General features: G+C 44.3%; 1 protein-coding gene and 1 non-coding gene across 3 annotated transcripts in view; both read left to right on the top strand.

The window, feature by feature from the left end:
* LOC126481677 (juvenile hormone esterase-like) overlaps nt 1–23,991 on the top strand; it is a 499,150-nt gene that overhangs the window by 71,897 nt on the left and 403,262 nt on the right. The gene's annotated exons all lie outside the window — the stretch shown is intronic.
* Trnav-uac (transfer RNA valine (anticodon UAC)) lies at nt 21,558–21,630 on the top strand. The gene has a single exon. It is a non-coding gene; the product is annotated as a tRNA-Val (tRNA).

The following is a 23,991-nucleotide window of genomic DNA, read 5'->3' as shown; positions in this document are numbered from 1 at the left end:
AGCGAGCAGGGGTTTTAAGTTTATATACACTCATGTTCAGAAATTGAAAAACAGAACACTTGAACGGCTAGAGATAGTAAGTTCATATTCACAGCATGTTCTGCAGAAGTGATTAGCACTTCAGACACCTCGGTTCAGTAAGTGTCATGTTGCCTAGTAGGCACAGTGTCCGCCATGGGCCCTGATAGCTTGTTCCATACGTGACGGCATCGACGAGTACAAGGCGCGAATGGCGTCCCGTGGTACTGCCATCCACGCTGCATTCACCCAGTTCCGAAGTTCGTCTGTGGTGGTTAGCATTGGGTCACAGCGCTACACCTGTTGTTTCACCACATCCCAGACATTTCCAATTGGCGACAAGTCTCATGACCTGGCGGACTAGTACAAAAGGCTGACCAAGAAGGCATTTGTTCATGCAACAACATATGGTTGTCCGTTGTCTTGCTGAAAAATGGAGTCTGGGATGTAGTACAGAAAGAGTGTGGCTACAGATCGCAGGATGTCATTCACATAAGTCACACCGGTCACAATGCCCTGGACACTCACCAACTGTGAGTTGTGATTGTATCCAGCACCGTAAGGCGCAGGCGGCCGAATTTTACGACGAAGGAATTTCCAAGCACGTCCATCGCTACGATAAGTGCCTTAATTTAAATGGCAACTATGTAGAAAAGTAGTATTTAAGTGTGGCTTTCATCTGCATATAATTTAAAAAAATTCCAATACTTTATTTATTTTTATTTCCAAAACGTAATGTACTTTGTGGATAGCCCTCGTATAAATGACCTTGTGGATAACATCGGAAGTTCACTGAGGCTTTTTGCGGATGATGCTGTAGTATATCGAGAGGTTGTAACAATGGAAAATTGTACTGAAACGCAGGAATATCTGCTACGAATTGACGCATGGTGCAGGGAATGGCAATTGATTCTCAATGAAGACAAGTGCAATGTGCTGCGAATACATAGAAAGAAAGATCATTTATCGTTTAGCTACAATATAGCAGGTCAGCAACTGGAAGCAGTTAATTCCATAAATTATCTGGGAGTAGGCATTAGCAGTGATTTAAAATGGAATGACCATATAAAATTAATCGTCGGTAAAGCAGATGCCAGACTGAGATTCGTTGGAAGAATCCTAAGGAAATGCAGTCCGAAAACAAAGGAAGTAGGTTACAGTACACTTGTTCGCTCACTGCTTGAATACTGCTCACCGGTGTGGTATCAGTACCACATAGGGTTGATAGAAGAGATAGAGAAGATCCAACGGAGAGCAGCGCGCTTCGTTACTGGATCATTTAGTAATCGCGAAAGTGTTATGGAGATGACAGATAAACTTCAGTGGAAGACTCTGCAAGAGTAGCTCAGTAGCTCGGTACGGGCTTTTGTTGAATTTTCGAGAACGTACCTTCACCGAGGAGTCAAGCAGTATATTTCTCCCTCCAACGTATATATCGCGAAGAGGCCAGGAGGATAAAATCAGAGAAATTACAGCCCACTCACCGGCATACCGACAATCTTTCTTTCCACGAACAACACGAGACTGGAATAGAAGGGAGAACCGATAGAGGTACTCAAGGCACCCTCCGCCACACACCGTCAGTATGGATGTAGATGTAGATGTAGACCTTGAATATGTAGGCCGCAGGGTTGAAATGCTAATATTTCTGGAGAACATACTGACGTACAAGTCCTGTGAATATGAACGTCATCTTTAATCGTTCAAGCTGTTCTGTTTTTTCTGAGCATGAGTGTATGTAGAGAGAGTAAATTTAATGAAATACAACTTACATTTTATGTTTGCAGGCAGTAATTTGTTTTTATTGTGCTTTCGACGCATGATGAATGAAATGGAAGTTCTAATGGCAAAAAATAGTTTTTGTGATATAATTACAAATTGAAAATTTTCTGATTTTTTTTTTTCCTTTACGTGTACAGCGAAACCTTGCTTCTTGCCAAATTTCATGATTCTAGGTCAAGACGAAGCACCCTATAGATTTTGACGAGTGACTTTGTATCAAAATATGTGACATAAATGGGTGTATCTTTTTATTGCGTTGATTTAGAAGCTTAAATGTTTTGCACAGTCAAGGGGCCGTACGCTTTAATAATTTTAACTTGATACATTTCCCAGGTCCTGAGAGAATGATCTCAACAGACAGACAGACGAACAAATAAAAGGTGACAAAAATATTTTTTCCAGTGATTTAATTACAAATTAACTGCTTTCGAATTTTTCTGTGAAACCTTGGTTCTTCTCGAGTTCCATGTCAACGGGAAGTACCCTACAGGTTTTGATGGGTGAGTTCGCGAGTATCAAAATGTGTGACGTAAGTGACCACAGCCGGCCGAGGTGGCCGTGCGGTTAAAGGCGCTGCAGTCTGGAACCGCAGGACCGCTACGGTCGCAGGTTCGAATCCTGCGTCGGGCATGGATGTTTGCGATGTCCTTAGGTTAGTTAGGTTTAACTAGTTCTAAGTTCTAGGGGACTAATGACCTCAGCAGTTGAGTCCCATAGTGCTCAGAGCCATTTTTTTTAAGTGACCACATCTTATGATTGCTTTGACTTAGAAACTTAATTTTTTTTTTCACACCGCCAAATGTCAATATAAATGTCAACTTGATACGCTTTCTCGTTCCTGAGAGGAATAGTCCGTAACAGTGGGACGTACGGACGGGAACACGGACAACAAAGCGATCCTGTAAGAGTCCCCTTTTTACCGATTGAGACGTGAGACTCTGAAAACAGAGCGCGATAAATCGTGTTCTACGACGCTGTTTTTGTGAATCAGCGTCAGATGCACCGAGCAGCCGCGCCCATGTCTCTATTCAGCAGGAGCGGCGCGGCGCGCAGATGACGTCACAGCCGCAGCGCGCCAAGGAGAGGTCGGCCGCCCCCCTCCACGCAGCGCCGCAGCGCCCTGACCTGCCTCACGCAGCGCCGCGTGGCGCAGGTCAGGGGAGGGGCGATGACCCCGCCGGCCGCAGTCAAGGTCGCGCCGAGCTGCGCGGGACAACACAGAGGCGCGCTGACTGCCGTAGCAACACCGCAACAACGACAAATTACAACAGTGCACAAAAGGACTCTCTGAGGTTGTCTTGGTATAACAATACTGTCTGCTTTAATCGTACCGGGTGGTTATACAAAGGGGACAGCGCAGCACAGTTTTTTTTCTCGGCCAATTTCGGTCCAAAAAATGCGAAATTTGCTGTGGGACATCGTGGAATATTCCCGTTCAGGCCCTATAGTTTCATAAAGATCCTATGATTGGCGGCGCTAATGTAGCCTTTAAAACGGTACCGCTGAAGGAGGTGTGTTCCAAGCAGAGAGCTGTCATTGAGTCTCTGCTGGCGGAAAACCAGAGCATCGCGGATATTCGTAGGTGTTTGCAAAATTTATATGGAGACCAGGCAGTGAACAAAAGCAAGTTGAGTCGTTGGATGAGTCGCCTGTCATCACTGCAACAAGATTGCCCAAACCTGTCCGATATCCCGCGTGCCGGCCGCAGCACACAGCTGTGGCTCTAAGGAAACCCTGTGGGACTTAACATTTGAGGGCATCAGTCCCCTAGACTTAGGACTACATAAACCTAACTAACCTAAGGACATCACACATATCCATGCCCGAGGCAGAATTCGAACCTGCGGCCGTAGCAGCAGCGCGGTTCCAGACTGTAGCGCCTAGAACCACTCGGTCACAGCGGCCGGCGCACACCGCTGTGAATCCTGTAGCGCTGGAACGTGCGGACACTCTCATTCGAGGTAATCACAGATCACAGTCGAAGACCTCACTGCACAAGTGGACGCCTCTGTTGCTAATGCTGACTCGTCCACCAGCTGGGATATTCAAAGATGTGTGCCCGCTGGGACCAACCCTACAGCCCAGACCTCGCACCTTCCGATCTGTTTGGCCCAATGAAGGATGAACTCTGCGGGAAGCAGTATGTGGATATCGGGGAGGTAGGTTACTGATACAGCAAGACGTGGGCTCCTACGCCGACCACAGTAACGTGGCGTAAGGCCATCGCATTGAATGGACATGTGTTGAGAAATAGGGTTTTGTAGCCAATAGTATGGGGAATGGCATGGTGTACTGGAATCCTGAATAAGACTAATCTGCTTTCAGAAAAGAAACTGTTGCATTACTTATTGAACGCCCCTTGTAATTAAAATGCTCCTTCTCACGGAGATCCAGTGTGACCTGTAACTATCGTATGGCAGTGTAAATTGATAGATACACGAGAGTTGAATCAAAAGTAATGCCTGCACCTTCGTTAATTGGGTTTGGATGGGAATATTTTAATAAATCAAACGCAGAAATAACCCTTAGAATGTGATCTTTAATTATCAATATTCACTTTTCAACATAATCACCAGTCAATTGGATACATTTCTGCCAACAATGAACAAGTTTTCTGAAGCCGTCACGGAAGAAGTCGACACTCTGTTTCCCCAACCACAGTCTCACAGTTCTCTCAACGTCTTCATCAGAAGCATAATGATGTCCCTGCAGATGGTCTGTGATTATCGGGAACGGGTGGAAGTCAGACGTTGCTACATCTGGACTGTATGGAGGACGCCGTACGGTGGTGGATGCAGTCTCTTAAGTTCTGCTGTACCCATCGTGCACAGATGTTCCGATAGCCAAGCAAAGCAATAATGTGACCTACATGTTCTTGTGAAATGCCGATTATGCTTGCAATTTCTCTCTGGGTGATACGACGATCGTCCTGAATCAATATCTTGACATTTTGATTGTGAAACTCGGTGGTTGTCCGCAGCTCGTGGTCGTGCGGTAGCGTTCTCGGTTCCCGCACCCGGGTTCCCGGGTTCGATTCCCGGCGGGGTCAGGGATTTTCTCTGCCTCGTGATGACTGGGTGTTGTGTGATGTCCTTAGGTTAGTTAGGTTTAAATAGTTCTAAGTTATAGGGGACTGATGATCACAAATGTTAAGTCCCATAGTGCTCAGAGCCAAACTCGGTGGTTGCTGTCACAGGACGTCCAACACTTTGTTTCTCACGCAGGTCAGATGTTCCCGCCTCAACATCTTTAAACTTACTCTCCCATCGACGCACAGTACTCACATCAACACAATCATCCTAAACTGATTTCATTATCTGATGAATCTCCTTTGGGGTGACACTTTCTGCTGTCAAGAATTCAATGACTTCACATTGCTTGGCTGCAGTCTGGAACCGCAAGACCGCTACGGTCGCAGGTTCGAATCCTGCCTCGGGCATGGATGTTTGTGATGTCCTTAGGTTAGTTAGGTTTAACTAGTTCTAAGTTCTAGGGGACTAATGACCTCAGCAGTTGAGTCCCATAGTGCTCAGAGCCATTTGAACAATCACATTGCTTGAATCGCGTTGACCAACTGTCTGCGCCGGATTCCATACTTTACCCTGTAACAACACAACCGTTCAGTGCTAAGACTTCCCGCCAACTGGAACTGTAGAGAAGACGCTACGGAACAAGCCAGTATCTGCCACATACCAATGCTGCCAGCTGTTGAAGAGTTACGCAAGTGGAGGCATTACTTTTCAGTCAACCCTCGTACTAATGCTTTACGCTGGAAAAAAAAAAGTAGCTCCAATTTTGGCCACCATGTGCAAATGTGGCGCTGCACAGCATCCCGTCGACATCTCCAATGCTCGTATTGAATCAATTGTATAACTGGCTATTAATAATGAAATCAACGTTGTGCCTGTGTCGACTGTTTGACATTTTCTAGCCACGTCCCGTTCCTGACCCATCTCATATGGAAAAATTTCTATACGTGTCTTGCATTCACAACGCCAGATCTACATCTACATCCATACTCCGCAAGCCACCTGACGGTGTGTGACGGAGGGTACCTTGAGTACCTCTATCGGTTCTCCCTTCTATTCCAGTCTCGTACTGTTCGTGGAAAGAAGGATTGTCGGTATGCTTCTGTGTGGGCTCCAATCTCTCTGATTTTACCTCGTGGTCTCTTCCCGAGATATACGTATTAAGGAGCAATATACTTCTTGACTCTTCGGTGAAGGTATGTTCTCGAAACTTCAACAAAAGCCCGTACCGAGCTACTGAGCGTCTCTCCTGCAGAGTCTTCCACTGGAGTTTATCTACCATCTCCATAACGCTTTCGCTATTACTAAATCATCCTGTAACGAAGCGCGCTGCTCTCCTTCGGATCTTCTCTATCTCTTCTATCAACCCTATTTGGTACGGATCCCACACTGGTGAGCAGTATTCAAGCAGTGGGCGAACAAGCGTACTGTAACCTACTTTGCCGGCCGCAGTGGTCGTGCGGTTCTAGGCGCTGCAGTCTGGAACCGCGAGACCGCTACGGTCGCAGTTTCGAATCCTGCCTCGGGCGTGGAGGTGTGTGATGTCCTTAGGTTAGTTAGGTTTAACTAGTTCTAAGTTCTAGGGGACTAATGACCTCAAAAGTTGAGTCCCATAGAGCTCAGAGCCATTTTTTGTAACCTACTTCCTTTGTTTTCGGATTGCATTTCCTTAGGATTCTTCCAATGAATCTCAGTCTGGCATCTGCTTTACCAACGATCAACTTTATATGATCATTCAATTTTAAATCACTCCTAATGCGTACTCCCAGATAATTTATGGAATTAACTGCTTACAATTGCTGACCTGCTATTTTGTAGCTAAATGATAAGGGATCTATCTTTCTGTGTATTCGCGGCACTTTAAACTTGTCTACATTGAGATTCAATTGCCATTCCCTGCACCATGCGTCAATTCGCTGCAGATCCTCCTGCATTTCAGTACGATTTTCCATTGTTACAACCTCTCGATACACCACAGCATCATCTGCAAAAAGCCTGAGTGAACTTCCGATGTTATCCCCAAGGTCATTTATATATATTGTGATTAGCAACGGTCCTACGACACTCCCCTGCGGCATACCTGAAATCACTCTTGCTTCGGAAGACTTCTCGTCACTGAGAATGACATGCTGCGTTCTGTTATCTAGGAACTCTTCAATCCAATCACACAATTGGTCTGATAGTCCATATGCTCTTACTTTGTTCATTAAACGACTGTGGGGAACTGTATCGAACGCCTTGCGGAAGTCAAGAAACACGGCATCTACCCGAAACCCATGCTGATTCCTACAGAATACATTTCTAGTCTCCAGAAAAGTCATTATACTCGAACATAATACGTGTTCCAAAATTCTACAACTGATCGACGTTAGAGATATAGGTCTATAGTTTTGCACATCTGTTCGACGTCCCTTCTTGAAAACGGGGATGACCTGTGCCCTTTTCCAATCCTTTGTAACGCTACGCTCTTCTAGAGACCTACGGTGCACCGCTGCAAGAAGGGGGGCAAGTTCCTTCGCGTACTCTGTGTAAAATCGAACTGGTATCCCATCAGCTCCAGCGGCCTTTCCTCTTTTGAGCGATTTTAAATGTTTCTCTATCCCTCTGTCGTTTATTTCGATATCTACCATTTTGTCATCTGCACGACAATCTAGAGAAGGAACTACAGTGCAGTCTTCCTCTGAGAAACAGCTTTCGAAAAAGACATTTAGTATTTCGGCCTTTAGTCTGCCATCCTCTGTTTCAGTACCATTTTGGTCACAGAGTGTCTGGATCCACCTACCGCTTTGACATAAGACCAAAATTTTTTACGATTTTCTGCCAAGTCAGTACATAGAACTTTACTTTCGAATTCATTGAACGCCTTTCGCATAGCCCTCATCACACTACATTTCGCTTCGCTTAATTTTTGTTTGCTCCAAGGCTTTGGCTATGTTTATGTTTGCTGTGAAGTTCCTTTTGCTTCCGCAGCAGTTTTCTAACTCGGTTGTTGTACCACGGTGGCTCTTTTCCATCTCTTACGATCTTGCTTGGTACATACTCATCTAACGCATGTTGTACGACGGTTTTGAACTTTGTCCACTGATCCTCAACACTATCTGTACTTGAGACAAAACTTTTGTGTTGAGCCGTCAGGTACTCTGTAATCTGCTTTTTGTCACTTTTGCTAAACAGAAAAATCTTCCTGCCTTTTTTAATATTTCTATTTACGGCTGAAATCACCGATGCAGTAACCGCTTTATGATCGCTGATTCCCTGTTCTGCGTTAACTGTTTCAAATAGTCCGGGTCTGTTTGTCACCAGAAGGTCTAATATGTTATCGCCACGAGTCGGTTCTCTGTTTAACTGCTCAAGGTAGTTTTCAGATAAAGCACTTAAAAAAATTTCACTGGATTCTTTGTCCCTGCCGCCCGTTATGAACGTTTGAGTCTCCCAGTCTATATCCGGCAAATTAAAATCCCCACCCAGAACTGTAACATGGTGGGGAAATCTACTCGAAATATTTTCCAAATTATCCTTCAGGTGCTCAGCCACAGCAGCTGCTGAGCCAGGGGGCCTATAGAGACATCCAATTACCATGTCTGAGCCTGCACATGGTGGCCAAAAATTGGAACTAATTTTTTCCAGCGTAAATCGGTTCCGCGTTAACTCATTAGAATATCTACGAAGTTTCACTACCATACGATAATTATACCTCGCACTGGACCTATGTGAGTAGCTGCAGCGTAATTATAACCAACCAGTATATGACACTCAGAAGGCTGTGCAGTAAAAATGACTGTGACAGTGGTAATTCAAATGGATTTGCAGTGAAAAACTTTTGACATAAAACACTGTCACTAGATAACCGTTAACACGAAATATTATTGCTGTACTGATGTTATTTCATACGTTTTTTTCTCTTGTAAACTGAAACAGAATTCGTTTAAAAAATATTTCGCCTCTTGGACGAACAAATACACTATCTGCTCGAAAGCAAACGGATGCCTGTCAGCAGACATCAACGGGTGTTTCCACTCTTCGCCTGTATGACTGCTTGAACTCTGCTGGGGACGCATTGTGTTGTACCAGACGAAAATACACTCATCAGGACAACGGTGAGTTCCTTATGTTGTTCACATTATTACAACAATATACGACCGGCTTTCTATAGGTAATGTGACATTTTTTCCTGAAAACAAGTTGGTGTCATTTAGGATTCCAATACAGCACATTATTCTCCACTCTTTCGGTTACAAAACCCAATTTTTCAACATAATCTCAGTTCAATGCGACGGCCTTACGCCATTTTACTGGGAGGGGCTGTATGCCCGCCTGGTACCACTCTAATGGTCGACGTCTTGCTGCATCAATAACCTCCCCATCATCCGCGTACTGAGTCCATCCTTCATTGGGCCAAACAGATGGCAGTCGGAAGGTGCGAAATCCGGGCTGTACTGTGGACAAGGAAGAGCAGTCCAGTGAAGTTTAGTGGGCTCCTCTCGGGTGCGGAAACTTGTGTGAGGCCTTGCCTGAGGGTAGCTCAGTAAACTTTAGAGTTGGTCGTTGCACCGTGAGGGGAGCACATCAATCAGAACAGCCCCTTCAGAGTCGCAGAAGACGGTCACCACGAATTTACCGGCTCATAGTGCGGCTCTGAACTTTGTTTTCGGAGGAGAAGTGGTGTGCGCCACTCCATAATTGTCGTTTTGTTTCTGATTCGAAGTGATGAACCCATATTTCATCGACTGTGACGATGTTCGACAAAAAATTGCCTCGATCAGCCTCGCTAACGCGCAATCAATTCCGCACAGATGGTCCTCCATTACTCTTTATAATCTCTTAGTCCGCCCCCGGTAGCTGAATGATCAGCGTGACGGATTGTCAGTTCTCTGGGTCCGGGTTCGATTCCCGGCTGGGTCGGGGAATTTTCTCCGCCCAGGGACTGGGTGTTGTGCTGTCCTCATTATCATCCTATCATCCTCATCGACTGCAGGTCGCCGAAGTGGCGTCAAATTGAAAGACCAGCATCCGGCGAATGGCCTGCCTGACGGTGGCCCTAGCCACACGATTAAATAAATAAATAAAATCTATTAGACGGGGAGGAACCCAGAGGGCACACAGCTTCGAGTATCACAGCTGGTGGACGAGTGTGTCAGCACTGCCAACAGAGGCGTCCACTTGTGCAGCGAGTTGTTTGTTTGTGATGTGTCGATCACTTCGAATGAGAGTGTCCTCACGTTTCAGCACCGCAGGAGTCACAGCTGCGTGTGGCTCGCCGACAAGCGGGAAATCAGAAAAGTTTGCGCAATCTCATTGTGACGATGACAGATGCATTGCTCAACGACTCACCGTGCTTTTGTTCACAGTCAGTTCTCCGTAATCATTCGGCGAGCTCCTATGAATATCTGCGATGCTCTTAATTTCCACCAAGAGAATTCAGTCACAGCTCTTTGCTTGGAGCGCACTTCCGTTACAGACGTCATTTTGAGGGCTACATATAGAGCCCGCATCTATCGGAACTTCGTGAAACAATGTCCCCAACAAATTCCGCATTTTTTCAACCGAAATTGGCTGAGAAAAAAAGTTTAGCGTTATTTACTGAATGCCCCCGTACCTAATGTGGTACAATCCATTTCCTCAGGACTGAGTATTTACAACTCTCTTTGAACATTAACGTACCACTTGAGACACACAAAATACAACTCTCTCGCTCTGAGTACATTTAACAATTACTTTTACTTGGTATTCTGCCTGATACAATGCTCACATAGATGGCTACAAGCCGATGCTACCGTCTTAGTCGATGATCACGGACTGGACTGAGCAGTGCTGTGCTCGGCCCGTTAAGTACACTACTGGCCATTAAAATTGCTACACCAAGACGATGACATCCTACAGACGCGAAATTTAACCGACAGGAAGAAGATGCTGTGATATGCAAATGATTAGCTTTTCAGAGCATTCACACAAGGTTGGCGCCGGTGGCGACACCTACGACGTCCAAACATGAGGAAAGTTTCCAACCGATTTCTCATACACAAACAGCAGTTGACCGGCGTTGCCTGGTGAAATATTGTTGTGATGCCTCGTGTAAGGAGGAGAAATGCGTACCATCACGTTTCCGACTTTGATAAAGGTCAGATTGTAGCCTATCGCCGTTGCCGTTTATCGTATCGCGACAGTGCTGCTCGCGTTGGTCGAGATCCAATGACTGCTAGCAGAATATGGAATCGGTGGGTTCAGGAGGGTAATACGAAACGCCGTGCTGGATCCTAAAGGCGTCGTATCACTAGCAGTCGAGATGACAGGCATCTTACCCGCGTGGTTGTAACGGATCGTGCAGCCACGTCTCGATCCCTGAGTCACAGATGGGGTCGTTTGCAAGACAACAACCATCTGCACGAACAGTTCGACGACGTTTGCAGCAGCATGGACTCTCAGCTCGGAGACCATGGCTGCGGTTACCCTTGACGCTACATCACAGACAGGAGCGCCTGCGATGGTGTACTCGACGACGAACCTGGGTGCACGAATGGCAAAACGTAATTTTTTCGGATGAATCAACAGCATCGTGATGGTCGCATCCGTGTTTGGTGACATCGCGGTGAACGCACATTGAAAGCGTGTATTCGTCATCGCCATACTGGCGATACTGGCCTGGCGTGCTGGCCTGCGTGATGGTATGGGGTGCCATTGGTTACACGTCTCGGTCACCTCTTGTTCGCATTGACGGCACTTTGAATAGTGGACGTTACATTTCAGATGTGTTACAACCCGTAGCTCTACCCTTCATTCGATCCCTGAGAAACCCTACATTTCAGCAGGATAATCCACGACCGCCTGTTGCAAGTCCTTTACGGGCCTTTCTGGATGCAGAAAATGTTCGACTGCTGCCCTGGCCAGCACATTCTCCAGATCTCTCACCAATTGAAAACGTTTGGTCAATGGGGGCTGAGCAACTGGCTCGTCACAATACGCCAGTCACTACTCTTGATGAACTGTAGTATCGTGTTGAAGCTGCATGGGCAGCTGTACGTGTACACGCCATCCAAGCTCTGTTTGACTCAATGCCCAGGCGTATCAAGGCCGTTATTACAGCCAGAGGTGGTTGTTCTGGGTGCTGATTTCTCAGCATCTATGCACCCAAACTGCGTGAAAATGTAATCACATGTCAGTTCTAGTATAATATATTTGTCCAATGAATACCCGTTTATCATCTGCATTTCTTCTTGGTGTAGCAATTTTAATGGCCAGTAGTGTAGAAGTGCGGTTGAGGGGTGTAGCGAGAAGTTTCTGGGCGGGGCTGCTGACTCGTTGATGAGGCTTCTGCGATTATCTTTTCTTGCTGTTGCGTTGCTAGGTACCTAATTTGCTTTGGCACCTCGCTCTTCGGACGACAACACACTTCAGTGGGTAGTCTCAATGTCTGTGGACGAATGGTGTCCTATTTTACCTGAGCCGAAACCAGAGAATGTAGTGATGCTGAACGCTTGGGTCTGGAGCAAAGTCGACATTCTAACCCACCACACAGGGGTTTCACTGTGTTGAGGTTGGCACTCTAGACAGGCTGCTCCATTTCAGCAATGTTACTGTCCACAAAGCATTGCCTCACAAATGTTGCTTTATAACACGGTGTATAGCCATTCTGATACAGAAAATCATTCTCTCTTCTGCTGTATGCAATACACAATGCTGTAAAATGTGTTCATATTCTTCTGCATTTAGCATTTTCTAAAGCGCAACAAGGGGACCAGATCCTAGCATCCCGTACTGTAACACAATCTCCTACGTACTTCACTATGTGCTGAGACAACTAAGCTGTCTAGCACGGACTTTGCAATCGCAGGCGACGTAAATGAAAGGAAACTTACCCCAGTTTCTAGGCGAGATAAATATTAACAGGCCGTCGGTATTTCAGGTATATTTCCGATCCAGTATCAGACCGTGGAAGGCATCGACTACGTCCCAGCTAGCAGCGGGCCCCTGATGTGTTGCGATATGGGGGAAAGGTAGTAGGAATTGGCAATTGTAATAAGAAAAGGACCTAGTACTAATAAAAAAAAGATATACTGTATATTCTGAAACTGGAATAGAACAGTATACTAAGCTACTCAACACAATTACAGAATTGAAGCTCTTTTATTGCCTCCCACTGCGATGTTTAAGTTCGAAATTTGGCTCATAAGTGCCTATAAATTTCGCCTCTATATATATAAAAAGAAAGAAAGGCCAGAGCTCACAAGTTCGGGTGACACGTAAGGTAGGTTAATGATGCCACATTGGCACCAGATTTCACACAATTCTGCCCAACACCGCAATGGACGTGTTTCCCCCCCCCCCCCCTCCCTTACCAAAACTGCACCCCTTCTTTTGACGCCTCTGCGATGAACAGCGACATCCAATGTTGAAATGATGTAGTTTTCTTGTAGGTGCCGAGTAAAAGATTTCGAAGACGATACGAAATGACCTCAGGAGGAGTCATAAAGGGTGTGAATGTAACCACCCCTTTCCTACTGGCGTGGTTCCCACAAATTTCACGGCCAAAAACAACAGTTCTCAGGGCGATGGGGAACAGGTTGACGTCCATGACAACCTGGGACACGGCTGATATCCACGGACGTTTCAACATCTCTTTAAGAACACTGTGGGGTAGCGTTACGATAGTAAGTGGTCGACCCCGCTGACATGGAGGGTGACCACAATTTTTGCTCTCGTATGTAGGATGAAGTCACTAGGGATCGTTCAAGACCATTCGACTAAATTTGAACGTGATCCGAAGCAGCAACGCATGCTTATGTTTCCTCAGCCCCCCTGTTTCGGGCTCTCCTGTGGCGGATGGGGAGGGGGCGAGGGGATTCCATTTTTGCAACACTCTCTGTGGTAGCCGCACATCTTTACTGAGACCGAGTACAATTGCCTGCCTGCAGGTCCATAGGACTAGTCTGCAGGTTCTCTCTGTAAATGTATAGTTTTAAAATTCTTCCCAATAAAGGTGAGTAGGTGCCAGTGGGTGTGTTGCCAACCTGCTGAGTCTGAGAGGGACACGCCCAATGTATCAGTATCACCCCACATTCCCCCCCCCCCCCCCTCCCCCCCCCCCCCGTTGAAACGTCCTATTAGCAAAATGAGTGAATTACTGTGCTGGTAAACCCCTTACGTTATTTGATTTTCAAACAGCTGAGCAAAACTGAAAGTACTCAGACATTTCTCTCTATACTTATTCTGATCAACACTAAACTGATACACAGTATTTTTGGCGCAACGCAGTCTGACTTTCAAAAATCCCTACAAACGAATGGCCCTGACTAACAATAACCTATATCTTTCCTGAATCACTTACCTCACAAAAATCTTCGTTACTCGAACTACTGCAATACAGCGAGCGCCAATGCTGCCAGCTGAATAAAAGATTCTAACTACTGAAGGCACTAACTACTGATAGGCATACTTAGCAAATGAAAGATTTTGATAGAGAACAAACAATGTATTTACCTTAATAGTGTTCAAAAGTCATAATGTATATATATCAGTTCATGACATCCAGTCTTACAAATTTACTCTCTCTGATGGACACACGTCCAGATCATCCGCTCTCAAAACTCTGCCATCTCTCTCCCCACATCCACCACTGCTGGCAGCTCACCTCCAACTGCGCAACGCTACGCGCTGTTAACGTCCGACTGCCCAACACTAGAATATTCCAACCATGCAAATCAGTCGCAGACTGCACACAGCGCAGTCAGTGATTTTCATTCAGAGCGTTACGTGGCGTTACCAACATAAAAACCTAAACAGCCTACGTACACCGTAATCACTCCGCACTTCACAGCAGGGAGCGAATCCTGTATGTATCGTATGGGAGGATGAAGTGATTAATGCTGTTTCCTTTTGCTACAGTTCGCGAGCTAACGTGTTTTTCGAAAAGGTTTAACGTCTCGTCGACGATGAATTTAGAGACGAAGCATAAGTACAGATAAAAAAGAGGAAGGGAAAGAAATCGAAGTGTCCTTTTCAAAGGAACTATTCCTGCATTCGCATTAGCTCAGTTAGGGAAACCATGGAAAACTTCGGTTTGAACAGCTCGATAAGAAACTTATCTATGAAGCACAGCGAATAGCACAGCTACTTAATACGTTTTTATTAGGTCGCTTTCTTGTCGGTTTGTTCCACAAAAAATTTTGCAATTGATTTTAAACTAACTTCCCGTTGAGCTAGAGGCGTGGAAGTTTCAACATAGCTCAAAAACTTAATGACAATCGAATTTTAGCTCGTTTTCTTATGTGATGTGTGGCGGAGGGTACTTTGTTTACCACAATTACTCTCTGATGAGTTACAGACTTGAAAATTTCAACATAGCTCAGGACTCAACGACAATGAAATGTTAAATCGTTTCCGAGTCTGGTATGTGGCTTAGGGTGCTTTGTGTACCACTGCTATTTTCCCTACCTACTGTCCCTCGTGCGAATGTTTCGTGGTTAGAACGGCTGCTGGGAAGTCCCCGTGTGAGCTCAAGTCTCTCTAATTTTTACGTTCGAAGTCGTGGTGAGGCAATCGTAGGAAAAACAACGAATTGGTTGATTCAGGTAGAAGAGAGATTGAAGTAATCCTGAGATTCACCACATGTATCTGTTGTAATCTATTCGAAATGTTTGCAATGAAATGAAAAAATTCTACACTCAGGCAACATTAGAAATTAAGTGATTATTTTCTAATAATCATTTAATTGAAAACCTTCTTAATATAACACGTTTTTTAAAAGAGACTAAAAACTATAAAATAACTTCTTCTACCCTCCTACAGATTCCTAGCCCTATATAGATAATCCTGAAAATTTGTGGTTGTGACTTTTTAATAGTTATGAAAATACTTGCAGAATTTAAAATAAAGAACGTGGGACGCATGCATTGTATAACTGATGCATGAAAAGTTCACTTCATTTCCTTATCTATGTGCACCAAGTTTTGCTTTTCCAATTCTACAAGTATTTTCATAGATATTAAAAACTCACAAACAGAAATTTTCAGGACTATCTCTAATGGGGTTAGGAATTTATATGGGGCTTGGAGAAATTATTTTCTCCCTCTTAATCCGTTTTAAGAATGTGTTGTATTAAGAAGCTTTCCATTAAATAATTAATTATAGCTTCTGTGGCTCAATATAGCTCGATCTGAGTAGCTTACTCAGAAAGAAACCCTCGATTAAGGCACAGATTTCAAGTACAATAGCTTTGCATAATTCAACAAAAAAATTAAAGTGAAAAGGTCATCTATGTCTCCATTATCATTACTCTGACATTTCAGCGAGTCGAGCGGTAGGGGCCAGCCGCCACTCAATCATACGTTTCTCTCCGGCGCCGTCTTCTCTCAGTGATGCCTGTTCCGTGGGCTCCGGGACAGACGTAGAGCGCTGTCGGTGTGGACTGTAATAAGGCTGACCTTGTCTTACAAGGGAGATCCCTAAGTGGTGAGATTGACGTTTTGAAACAATGTATAGGGTGATGTAAGTTAAGGTCCAAGATATCACACCTTGCAGTCATTCGCCCTGGTGGACCATTGTTTTTTAGTAACGGACAAAAAATATATTTTGATATTTTACATGATGCTCTACAGTTTTAAAAATAGTAAAGTAAACAGGATGTTACCATAGCGTAACGGTTAACTTGCGGTCCGCATTTGTGAAATATTTGGAGCTCGAATCTCCTCAGGTACACTGAAAATTTCTTAAATCTTTGTCGAAATGACTTTGATCGCTATTTTTATTCAGTTAACTGGTAAAAATGTATTTTTTTCTTTCTGTTTCTTTTTACGTTATTTCCCTTCTTCCTGACATTATTTTTCCACTTGGAATTTTTGTGCATGTGAATTTAATTACTGTTGTTTATATCTTTCGATATAATTTCTTCCCTTTTATCATATTACATTTTCTTCCTTGTTATTGCATCCGTTATTTTCTTTCCTCATTTTGCCGGAATTTAGTTTTACTTAGAATCCCATCTTTCATTTAAACCTTCATCCGCGTTATTTTGTGCATAGTTCAATGAGAACTTATCCTTTAAATATTTACACGACAATTGCTATGCAAAAAAATCTATATATTGTAGCGAAAAATAAAGTTTTCACATATTACACAGTCAAAATGAATAGATTATTTCATCTTTGTTTTTTAACCGATAAATCGACATTTTAAAAATAATGAAATTGACGTGCACAAAGATTCCAAGTGGAAAAACAACGTCAGGAAGAAAAAATGAGAGCAGATGAAACAGTTAATACGCTGATTAAAATGATGTGACAGAGGAATAAAAATAAAATACTTTTAAGCCAGTTAACTTAGTAAAAATAACTATCAAAGTCATTTCGATAAAGACTTAAAACTGAAAAACCTTTTGGAGGAGAAAACCCCGAACGATAGCTGGTTTTCTTCTTTTATTTTCTCAACCCACTTTGTTCGTTATTGTTCCTTGCAATTGTTCGGGACGGATGCCCCATTTCATCCGCTTTAGTTCACCATTAAACCATTCACTCAATTTTTTTTTATTATAGAGGGCAGCTAACCCTTCGACAGAACACGCTGAGCTACTGTGTCGGTATGTTGCGCACGACCAACAGTCTAATTAAAGTAACTATTTTTAAGGCTGCAGACAATCACGCGAAATTCTGAAATATTTTTTTCGTCGATTAATCTCATATATATATATATATAGGGTGTTACAAAAAGGCACGGCCAAACTTTCAGGAAACATTCCTCACACACAAATAAAGAAAAGATGTTATGTGGACATGTGTCCGGAATCGCTTAATTTCCATGTTAGAGTTCATTTTAGCTTCGTCAGTATGTACTGTACTTCTTCGATTCACTGCCAGTTGGCCCAATTGAAGGAAGGTAATGTTGACTTCGGTGCTTGTGTTGACATGCGACTCATTGCTCTACAGTACTAGCATCAGGCACATCAGTACGTAGCATCAACAGGTTAGTGTTCATCACAAACGTGGTTTTGCAGTCAGTGCAATGTTTACAAATGCGGAGTTGGCAGATGCCCATTTGATGTATGGATTAGCACGGGGCAATAGCCGTGCCGCGGTACGTTTGTATCGAGACAGATTTCCAGAACGAAGGATTCCCGACAGGAATATGTTCGAAGCAATTGATCGGGGTCTTAGGGAGCACGGAACATTCCAACCTATGACTCGCGACTGGGGAAGACCTAGAACGACGAGGACACCTGCAATGGACGAGGCAATTCTTCGTGCAGTTGACGATAAGCCAAATGTGAGCGTCAGAGAAGTTGCTGCTGTACAAGGTAACATTGACCACGTCAGTGCATGGAGAGTGCTACGAGAGAACCAGTTGTTTCCGTACCATGTACAGCTTGTGCAGGCACTGTCAGCAGCTGATTGGCCTCCACGGGTACACTTCTGCGCATGGTTCATCCAACAATGTGTCAATCCTCATTTAAGTGCAAATGTTCTCTCTACGGATGAGGCTTCATTCCAGCGTGATCAAATTGTAAATTTTCACAATCAACATGTGTGGGCTGACGAGAATCCGCACGCAATTGTGCAATCACGTCATCAACACAGATTTTCTGTGAACGTTTGGGCAGGCATTGTTGGTGGTGTCTTGATTGGGCCCCATGTTCTTCCACCTACGCTCAATGGAGGACGTTACCATGATTTCATACGGGATACTCTACCTGTGCTGCTAGAACATGTGCCTTTACAAGTGCGACACAACATGTGGTTCATGCACGATGAAGCTCCTGCACATTTCAGTCGAAGTGTTGGTACGCTTCTCAACAACAGATTCGGTGACCGATGGATTGGTAGAGGCGGACCAAATCCATGGCCTCCACGCTCTCCTGACCTCAACCCTCTTGACTTTCATTTATGGGGGCATTTGAAAGCTCTTGTCTACGCAACCCCAGTACCAAATGTAGAGACTCTTCGTGCTCGTATTGTGGACGGCTGTGTTACAATACGCCATTCTCCAGGGCTGCATCAGCGCATCAGGGATTCCTTGCGACGGAGGGTGGATGCATGTATCCTCGCTAACGGAGGACATTTTGAACATTTCCTGTAACAAAGTGTTTGAAGTCACGCTGGTACGTTCTGTTGCTGTGTGTTTCCATTCCATGATTAATGCGATTTGAAGAGAAGCAATAAAATGAGCTCTAACATGGAAAGTAAGCGTTTCCGGACACATGCCCACATAACATAGTTTCTTTCTTTGTGTGTGAGGAATGTTTCCTGAAAGTTTGGCCGTACCTTTTTGTAACACCCTGTATACATTCAAATACAGAGATATGTAAACAGGCAGGATTCGGCGCTGCAGTCGGCAACGCCTATATAAGATAAGTGACTGGCGCAGTTGTTAGATCGGTTACAGCTGCTACAATGGCAGGTTATCAAGATTTAAGTCAGTTTGAACGTGGTGTTATAGTTGGCGCACGAACGATGGGAAAAAGCATCTCCGACGTAGAGATGAAGTGCGGATTTTCTCGTACGACGAGTGTATCGTGAATATCCGGGATCCGGTAAAACATCAAATCTTCGACATCACTTCTGCCTGAAAAAGATCCATCGAGAACGGGACCACCGACGACTGAAGAGAATCGTTCAACATGACAGAAGTGGGACCCCTCCTCAAATCGCTGCAGATTTCAATGCTGGGCCATCAACAAGTGTCACAGTGCGAATCATTCAACGAAACATCATCGATATGGGCTTTCGAACCCGAACGTCCACTCGTGTGCCGTTGATGTCTGCACGACACAAAGCTTTACGCCTCGCCTGGGCCCATCAACACCGACATTGAGCTATTGATGGCTGGAAACATGTTGCCTGGTCCGACAAGTCTCGTTTCAAATTGTTTCGAGTTGTTATGGGCATGGAGACTACCTCATGAATCCATGCACCCTGCATATCAGCAGGCGACTGTTCAGGCTGGTATAGCCTCTGAAAAGATGTGGGGTGTGTGCAGTTGGTGTGATATGGGACCTCTGATTCGTTTAGATACGACTCTGACATGTGACACGTACGTAAGCGTCCTGTCTGATGACCTGCGTCCATTCATGTCCATTGTGCATTCCGATGGACTTTGGCAATTACAGCAGAACAATGCACTCCACGCGTCCAGAATTACTACGGGCCGCGCGGGATTAGCCGAGCCGTCTCAGGCGCTGCAGTCATGGACTGTGCGGCTGGTCCCGGCGGAGGTTAGAGTCCTCCCTCGGGCATGGGTGTGTGTGTGTTTGTCCTTAGGATAATTTAGGTTAAGTAGTGTGTAAGCTTAGGGACTGATGACCTTAGCAGTTAAGTCCCATAAGATTTCACACACATTGGAACATTTTTTTCAATTACTACGGAGTAGCTCCAGGAACACTCTTCTGAGTTTAAACACTCCCGGTGGCCACCACACTCCCCAGACATGAACATTATTGAGCGTATCTGTGATGCCTTGCAAAGTGCATTCCTCCACCCCCTCGCACTCTTACGAATTTAGGGACAGCCCTGCAGGATTCATGGTGTCAGTTCCCTCCAACACTACTTCAAACATGGCAAGTCGTGTTGCGGCACTTCTGCGTGCTCGAGGAGGCCTTTCAGAGAGAGAGAGAGAGAGAGAGAGAGAGAGAGAGAGAGAGAGAGAGAGAGGGAGGGAGAAGGGGGGGGGGGGGGAGAGGGAGAGAGAGAGAGAGAGAGAGTTACTACCTCATATCTAAAAATTCGTCTATTGAATAGAAGTAGTTTACATTATAAAATTCTTTTAATTTGATTTTAAGTGTTGGTTGGCTATCTGTCACACTTTAATACTATTTGGGAAATGGCCAAAGATCTTTGTGGCAGCATAGTTCACCCCTTTCTGTGCCAAAGTCAGATTTCATCCAGAATAGTGGAATTCATCCTTTTTTCTAGTGTTGTAGCTAAGTATTTCGCTATTATTTTTGAATTGCGGTGGGTTATTATTAACAAATTTCATAAGTGAATATATGTGTAGCGAAGGTACTGTGAATATCACGAGGTCCTTATATAAATGTCTGCAAGGTGATCTCGGTTGAGCTACAGCTGTTATTTTTGCTTACACGCTTTTGTGCATCCCAGAAGAAACACGAGTGCGGAGCTGCATCGACCACATGTGTCTTGCTGTGACTCATACCCCGTTCCCTCAGGAATACTACGGGTGTTTCAACCAGAACACGATCTTAAGCGAACAGTTACGGGGAGTGCACCGCTAGTAGCCAAGCGACGGAATGCTTATAGCGTTCACCGTTAAGTATTTCGAAAAAACGCAAAAAATTTAAATTAGAGTGATTTCCGTCCCGCTCATACCGAATACGAAACATCTAAATCTTAAATCCTGTGCCACTTGACTCGACGATTTGTTTAACGAGCGCCGTAATCATCTCTGCGCTGTGCTACAGGAAGTGCTTGTAGAGCTGCCGGGGAGAAATACCCCGATGACGCCCGCCTACCCATTGAGAAAGCACGACCTTCCTGAAAGAGTGGCACATCGTTCCGAAGAGGAACTCCATCAGAAACTGCTTGTCGTATTCGTCTTGTTCTCACAGTCTAGCTTCGGCATCGAGCGAATTAATCTTGAAAACAAACATTTAATAAATAATTACGATGTCAAGGTCGTTCTCTCCCGAAAAATGTATAGGCTTATCCTAACAATGGCTACTCTGCAGTCAAGATAATAACGGAATCCACTTATGATGTGACTCTTATCTTTCACCTCAGGACACGACGTGGTTTCGTGGTGTAGTGGTTATCACGTCTGCTTTACACGCAGAAGGTCCCCGGTTCGATCCCGGGCGGAACCAAGTATTTTTAAAATTGTGATATACACATTATTTTAACTGGAGATGCCTGTTTGCAAACATCATGCTAATTCTATGTAACTGAAATGCTACAGGAGAGACTAGTAGGGGATGAGGATTGTAAATATGAACGATTCTATGCGGAAGGAATATTTATTTTATCGGATTCTACGATCCAGCACCACTTTCTAGAATAATAAGAGCTCGAAGAATGATTACGAGAACAAGAATTGCTGGACTCACTTCAGCGCTATTCAACATGGACAAGATCAAAATAAGACAAAGCTGAAATAGACAGTACAGCGCACTCTCAACGCTTGTAAACGTTTCCAGGATATTTACAGGTACTAACTTACCAGCAACGCACAATTTTCCTAAATAGGTTAAGGCAAATACCGGAATAGATTCATTGACTAGAACAGTGCCGACAGTCTAACCCATTCTTAACCAGTTCGAGTTTGTACTGTTGACATCGTAGTCGACGGGGTGTTCTACCTCGGTCTTCGTTCTTTCAAAACCAGTCTCGCAAGGAACAAATCCTCAGAAGGCATATTACCTTGACTCCTAAAATAGAATGGCTGGAAAACAATTGACATGGCTGTTTCTTCGGTGAAACCTGAGAGGTGGGTAGATCCCTCTTTACTAAAAAGACTGCACATGAATTCGGCGCAACTCCTCGTAATGTAGGAGAACGCAAGGCAGGTTGCTTGCGGTGTAAACATCACACACTACTACAAAAATCTGCCTACAGTGACATCACACCTAGTATCGTTGAACACATTCTGCTTCGACCGCATCGTGAACGAATAAAATGCAAGGTGTTCAAAATGATTCATCCGATTTCACAAAACTATATTTTTTACACAAATGAAAATAGAAACTTGATGTGAATTATAACGTATGGATAGGACTACAACGCTTTTTATTTCAAAAGAACTAACCAATTTTTCCGTGGGTATATCTTTCGCATAGATTGACAGACTATGGTATCTATTGCAGCTACGTTTAGGGTCAAAGTTTTTTCTTTGTCGTTTACCATCGGCATGAAGGCTTTGTAGCTGTTGAGCCTTCACCAAAAAATACGCCAGACAACACGTGAGGAACGTCGAATTCTTGGCTGGCACGACAAGCAGATTACTGCAGGCTGCCTACAAAAAACTGTTGATTAAGCTCTGCGACTTAAGCGGTCACTCTGGGCGACCGTAGGCTTGCATAAGCAACCAATGTACTGAAACTATTCGTGGCAGCATTGAAAGCTTTAATCTGAAAGTGGAATGCCAAACTCTGTATGAAAACCGCACCGAGACTTACAACTGGCGGCAATGTAAACTTTCAGGTTCGATGCTTAAGTTATAACTCACCCGAAGTATCTTTCCTCATTAATGTAGAAGATATGCTCTTGTGCAATGAGATGAATCTTTTTAAACACCCTGTATTCTCGGATATTTTGTCGCGTCACGCTTCAACGAGGGCATCCTACGTCGTCATCATCAACAGTACTTAATAGTCATCCAAATTATGGTGAACCGTCGTGCTTGCGGCAGAATTTGCTAATGCTAACAGTGATTAACCCTTCTCCGACGGGGGGACGCTAATAGCTCCATCGACCCCGTTAGATAGCAAACAGCCCTGCATGTTTCTCTGACTGTACAGCGTCTGCTAAGGGCATAAAGTAGGAATGACTATGGAGTGTGCATGGTGCATTGTGCAAGTCGCCAACAGCAAACTTGGAATGTTTCGCGATTTGTTCAGCGTTGTTTGTTTATATTTAGCGTTAAGACGAAACTTAAATATCAAAGGAGGAAAAATTGCGTTTCGTAGGTAAACACCACAAAGGTTTGATTACTGTTGTCACACCAGTAAGAAGCACTTCATGTACTGAAAAATATCGAGCCACAGTGATAAAAGTTAATACTGGAAGGCTTAGATATACATTGGAATAGCAGTATATTTAAGAGAGAAGTGGTGCCTAAAATTCTGTAGTGTTCTACCAGTCAATCCGTTGAAAGTGTACACATTTCGAACTATGTTCAACTTGCGATAAGATTTATATACGAGGGTTGGAACTTTAATAGTGGTAACTATTTATTTACAGCTCGTACAAAATAGATACGTTTTTCAAAGTTTTGCTGACCTTCAAAGTAGTCACCAGCATTGTGTATAACCCATTGCCAGCGATGTGGAAGCCGTAGGATACTCTTAGCAGTGCCAGTTGTGCTGACAGTTCGAGCGGCGCGGTCTATTGCCCGACGAATTTGTAGCAGTTCTGAAGCGAATGCCATGAAGTGTTTCCTTCAGCTTAGAAATCTAGTTGAACTTAAACGAGGGCTTAAGTCAGGGGGGCGCAGTAGGTGGTATAGAACG

Source organism: Schistocerca serialis, chromosome 5 (genome assembly GCF_023864345.2).
Source record: "Schistocerca serialis cubense isolate TAMUIC-IGC-003099 chromosome 5, iqSchSeri2.2, whole genome shotgun sequence".
NCBI classification, from domain to species: Eukaryota; Metazoa; Arthropoda; class Insecta; order Orthoptera; family Acrididae; genus Schistocerca; species Schistocerca serialis.
The sequence above is the reverse complement of the archived record's forward strand: the minus strand, read 5'-3'. Positions and strand labels throughout refer to the sequence as shown.